The 6430-nt window shown below is 44.0% G+C and overlaps 1 non-coding gene across 1 annotated transcript; it reads right to left on the bottom strand.

The window, feature by feature from the left end:
* Positions 1-818: 818 nt before the first annotated feature.
* LOC125608502 lies at positions 819-924 on the bottom strand. Its single transcript, XR_007339392.1, has one exon. It is a non-coding gene; the product is annotated as a small nucleolar RNA R71 (small nucleolar RNA).
* Between the last annotated feature and the right edge of the window lie 5506 nt (positions 925-6430).

Raw genomic sequence — 6430 nt, 5'->3', positions numbered from 1 at the left:
TCTACCCCCTTTGACATAATCTTTTTCTTGTCTTTTCAGGTGCATGCCCAGCGGTACCAGAAGCAACAAGGAGAAAGACTTGCTATTCTCAGACGATCCTACTCACTTGGAACGCACCATCCATACAGGTCAACGTTCCACATCGCTCGACGCAACAACTTCGTCGTCGATCGATACGCACAACCAACCATCGACTGACACCAGACCTTCATCGTCGATCGATCCCTATCGTTCGACAACGATCGATACTACACCGCGTATGTCGATCACTACCGTGTCGTCAAAAATGGTAAACATTATTATTCTAACACAGGACGAGAACGGAAACCTGTATGACCAGAATGGTCATTTGCATAATGCAACAGGTCAGAAAATAGATGCTCAGGGAACTGTAATCCCTGATGCTGATGCTACAGGAGCTGCTCAACATGTAGATGATGACGCTCGATCGAAACCACTGGCCGACTACAATCGCCCAGATGAGTACTATTCCAACAGATCAGCTATTCGACTTCTGGAGATCCATAAGCAGAATTTCGAGCTGGAGCCTCAATACTACACCCTCGTGTCGCAGATACCCTACTCTGGGTTACCGCACGAGCATCCTATGGACCATCTGGAACGGTTTAAGGATCTAATCGCTGCTATTCGGATGGAAGGAGTCCCCGAAGATTACCTGCTGTGGAAGCTCTTCAGATACACGCTGAATGGAGAAGCGATGCACTGGCTTAGGCAGGAACCCACAGGATCTTTAACATCCTGGGCCGACATCAAGAATGCTTTCTTACGAAACTTCTTCGATGAGGCGCACGCTGAAGAATTTCGGAACAAAATTTCCACATTCTCGCAGGAGGCTGGAGAGTTCTTCAAAGATGCGTGGATTAGATTTAGGTTCTTTCAGCGAGACTGTCCACACCACGGTTTAACGAAGTGTAGCTGCTAAGCACTTTCTTCTGAGGTCTCGCCTTACAGTATCAAATGGCTCTTGATACGGCGAGTGAAGGAAACTTCACTACTCGGAATCCGTTGGAAGCTGTGAGACTTATCGAAAACCTTGCTAACAGCAGCAGCACCAAAAACACTGACTCTGAACGGAAGAAGTCTGTAGCCTCTATCGGGAAGGAACAGATGGACGAAGTAAGAGCTAAGTAAGATGTGGTGCACGAGCTTCTTAGGAAGCAAGTCTGTTCAGCTGAAGGAGAAGTAGCATATACGGAAGGAGAAGAAAATGTGAACTACATCGGAGGTACCGGATTCCAGAAATTTGGAAACCAGGGCGGAAACAGACACTTCTTCGGAAATGGTCAAAGAAGTAACCAGAGTTCACAATTTCAAAAACTCTTCAACAACAGCAAAAGCTACTCGAACTCTTACTACCAGAATTTACCACCCCAGACTCAGGAAAGCAAGATCGAAGAAATGCTTGATCGAGTAGCGTTGGGACAACAACAAATAACCGTGGATTTCAACGGTAAAATAGACTCCGCCTACAACAATTTGAACACCAAAATCGAGACCTTAGGGACTCAGGTGAGAAAACTTGAAACGCAAGTAATTCAGACTGGCGAGACTATAAAGAGGCAAGAAGCTTTCGCTAGAGAGGCATGAGCTGATAAAGGAAAACACCACCTAAATGCCATCATAGATGATGATTTCTGGCAAGTGGTAGAAATGAAAAGCTTGAGGAAGGAGACTTCGAAATCGAAAGCTCCATGAGTCTCGGCGGATCCCAATGGTGTCGACCGATGTCGATGAACTCGCATTGATCGATAGACCATGACGAAAATCGATGGACAGATTACTCCAGTCATCGATCGACGTCGTCCGCTGAATCGACTGAATGCAATGCGGTTCGAATTCCAACTCATGAAGAATTCGCAGCTAAGCATCCTCACCCACCCTTCCTTTCTATGATAAAATCGATCGATCGGTTGAGCCAACCATTGATCGACAGAGTGAGTCCGACGTCGATCGTCACACCCCACCTCCCATCGATCGACAGGCACCTCTGACATACCGAGTGCGGTTACCCTCAGTCGGTAATGATTATATCAACACACTCAGACCACCACCTAAACCATTAGCGAACCCAACCGAAGAAAAACCCAACCCTTTAAATAGTTCACCAGAACCAGTTCAAGAAAATCAGGAAACTGAAGGGAGAAGGTTAAGGAAAAGAAAGGAGAAAACTCCTAAGAACCTTAAGAGGGAAGCTAACAAGAAGAGATGGATGGTTTCACTAAAAGAGTCCTCAGAATCCCAATCGAAAAAGCTTTTGATGAAGCTTACTTCACACACGGTTGTGGATGTTCTTCAGAGAAACAAAGGTAACTGAGGAGGACATTAGGAGAATGTTTCATCAAGTCAGAGAGACGATGAGACAAAGCATCACATTGACGAAGAAGAGTGATCCTGGGAAATTTGCAATACCATGCGTAGTCAAGGGTGTTGAATTTCCCCATTCAATGTGTGACACAGGAGCATCAGTTAGTATCCTTCCTAGGATCATGGCAGACCAACTTGGTTTGACCATCGAACCTTCAATAAAATCCTTCACCTTCGTGGATCTTTCAGAAAAACGATCAGGAGGTATCATACGAGATCTGGAGGTACAGATTGTTAATGCCCTTGTCCCGGTAGATTTTCATGTCCTAGACATCGAGCTTAACTGGAACTCTTCACTTCTGCTTGGAAGATCTTTCCTAGCTACAATAGGACATGTATGTGACATGAACAAAAACAAATTGTGTCTGACGCTCATAGACCCCAACATCCACTACGACCCTATCCAACCTAAGAGAAAGGTTATTAATTCTGTGGATTACGGAAAGAACTTGGCTTCTTTGGCGCATGCCATTGTGGAGCAGAGTACGAATCGGAGTACGAAACAGAATACTCGGAATCGATCGACACACCCACTTTCCATCGATCGATTCAAATGAGTCAACGTGACCGATGACCGCAACAACACGTCGCTCGACGTAAAGCAGCCGGTTGACCATTTTGCTCCACCGAATCATTGTTACCCACACTTTGCCTTCCAACCTCCAAGCAAGAGAGGATGTGATAATTATTCCATAGGCAGTTGGGCAGACAGTGGTTTCCATGAAAGTTTTGCAGTTGACACTGTAATTACTTCACCTAACGAGGAACATACAGAGGAATACGATGAGGATTATTGGAAAGAACGTGCAATAGAAATTTTTTTGCAAGATGAAAGATTTGAAAACATAAGTCCACCAACACGTTTCCAACATCGTTCGACGAAGTGCACTCCATATCGGTCGATACCCACCCTCGTCCAGCAAAACAACCGGTCACATCGATCGACACCAATACAGGAACATTGATCGATATTCGCACCGCAGCGAAAATTCAGGAGAAGGAGAATATTCCCTCTCCAACTAGGTTTATAGATACCTATATAAATCGTTTTGCACCCCCGAAACCACCTCAACACACCAGAGCAGACACACAAGCAAATAAGATGAAACACTTCCTTCTACATCAACAGGAAAATCCATGAAGAGCAATCATCTCAAGAACACAAGTTCTGCAGAAATTACTCTGCCATCGATCGATGCATCTATATCAACATCGATCGATACTACTCTAAACCCTAATCTTTCTATTTCTAAATCTATTGATAATGCAAACATTGATTATGGTTTTCTAACACCTGATGAATTTGGTATTTTCATGGACCCAGATGGCAACGCACGTGCAATAGATGGAAGGATCTTACAAGTGTCCAGAGAGGACATAGCAGATATCCTTCAAGTGGCCAATGGACCTGACAACCTATTCTCATTGCAATGTGGCACTCCAGGCGTCATTCAAACCGATCCTAACAACCACGTAGGAGTCACCACAACATAAATCAATCCAGATTTATCATGCCAACCAAAAGGGCAAGCATCGATCGACGGGACAACTGAGACATCGATAGACAGGGTAACACCAACGTCGATCGATAAGGATGACCCGACGTCGATCGATAGTCGGTATGAATTTGGAAACCGCGCTTATGACATGTACGGAGCCAGAAAGTTCACTTGAGAACGAAGGGACGAGTATGGAGTCTACAGAGATGAGTGTGGACACGCACGAGGCGTAGCTGGTGAGATGATACCTGTCACAAAGGACGACATCAGGAAATTACTGGAAAGAGCATCTCTTTTTGAAGAGAGCCACATCTGTCTTCCAGAAAATGCCACTTCCTTCACACTCACAAGACTGGCACCAGAATTCTACACCAAAGATGAAATCAACGAGATGGTGACTGGTATTTGTGGAGCTCAGGAAAAACTGGGAGAGGAGCTCAAAACATTGGTAGAAGATACACATCAACCTTTGGATAGAGGCTACAATGAGCTTTTCAGAAGTATAATAGAAATGAGGACAGAAATTGAGAGTTTACGTCAACAACTTGAGAAGGAAGCCACAACCTCAGCATCGATCGACGCACCACAAGCACCATCGATCGACGTTAGTCTTCCTACAGCCCAGATCCCTGCAGAACCGCAATGTTCAGCAGAACACAAGGATGAATGGGAAATCTCGTACATCGACACGAGGATAAACGACGTGTACTACCCTCTCAACAACAACGTGGACTGGCTGAGCACTAAAATCGAGCTACTACAGCAAGATCTGGACACCATTCGCAAGAAGGACCAACAACCAGCCACATCGATCGACGTGTGTACCATCACATCGTTCGACGCTAAGATCTCAGCCATGAATGAGAGGCTGAGGACTTACGAGGACATGCATGACCGCTTCATATCGCCAGTCATGATAGATTTAAACAAATTGTCTAGTCAACTACTTCATGCCCAAAGGGATATTGATAACATTACTAATCAAAATTTTTTGCAGGCAAAATCAGCATCGATCGACAGGATACGAGGGCCTTGGATCGATGGCAAGAATCATGTGGAGTTTACTTCCTTACACAGCAGCAGAGGTTGACAAGATCACATCCAAGATCTACACTGCAATAGACACCATGGAGGAAGGACTTGACAAACGCTGCGATGACATCTACTTTCCATTCGACAACAAAATCAGTGGACTAGACAGCCACGCAGAATGGCTACAGAAAGAAGTCAAAGCCATTCAGAGGCAACTCGCAGCTCAGTACCAGATATCAGCATCGATCGACAGGACGCGAGCAAATCGCTCGATGGTAAGTCACCGAGATCGACCGACGAACACATAATCGCATCGATCGACGCCGAGTCTACACCAGCCGGCGAGCAGCTGATACACCAAACGATAAGAGTCAATGCACAAGGAAATGACAGAACTTTCAGCATACGCCTATGACAACATAGGCTGGCACCAGTCAGCATTGACAACATTCAAGATAGGCTACAGAACATCTCCAATGTACTTGAGAAGATGGATGACAAATGGACAAGAAATGATGAGGCCACAAGAAGTTTCATTGCATCTTGGTCCAGAATGTGCAGAGATGACGTGGATGCTTGTTTTCCAACAAGAAGCTGCTTCTCATCCCAATAGCCAATCACTACCACAGTCAAGCTAAATGACTATAACCAAGCGCTGAGTGGGAGGCAACCCACTATTAGGTATTTTATTTTGGTTTTATTAGCTAGTATTTATTTACTTTCGTTTTATTTCTTTCAGATTTAGGAGACCCAAGTAGGAGGATCTGGATATCGACCGCCGACGAGACGTCGACATCGCTCGACATAGACAACCACACGACGATCGATGTAACATTTACACATCGATCGATATCTAATCCGGTCAGATGTATCTTCTTTACTTGTTACATTTCGCACATCATGAACTATTCCATCATGACTCCGGCTGCGTTACACTGGGACAGTGTAATTTAAGTCTGGGGGGGAGATTTACTGATATAATTTATTTTATTCTTATAAAAAAAGAATTTTAATAAATTATGCTTAGTTATTGAAAATAAGGACTAATATATTATATTGATTTAAGCTTGAATATCTAACCAATCAACCTATCAACTACACACTCACCTTGACCGTATGAAGTAACCAAAGCTGATTTCCAACATTAAACCTGACATAACCGCTTGTCTTGGGGCTTGGTATACATGGGATCGGATTCTTCACACAAGTCTGGAAGGTACCGCCTTATGTAGATTATTTATCACGTTTTCTCTCTCTAAATTTCGACCCTAGAATAGTTAGTAAGTTTAAAAAAAATAAAAAAAATATAAGATCTATTGTTTACTTAGGATGAGTCTGAACAGAACTTGGTGGCTAAAACCATTAAGGCTTGATTCATAAAGACTCCAATAAAAGAGTTCGAAATGGGACTTGGAGGCGGCAATCTTCAAGGCTCGCTTTCACAAAGAACTCTTGGATATAGGTAAAAAGAAGTGAATAGAGCTTGGTGGCAACCACCATTAAGTTTTGATTCA

Source organism: Brassica napus, chromosome A4, assembly GCF_020379485.1.
Source record: "Brassica napus cultivar Da-Ae chromosome A4, Da-Ae, whole genome shotgun sequence".
NCBI lineage: Eukaryota > Viridiplantae > Streptophyta > Magnoliopsida > Brassicales > Brassicaceae > Brassica > Brassica napus.
This window is presented reverse-complemented; position numbering and strand designations above follow the sequence as displayed.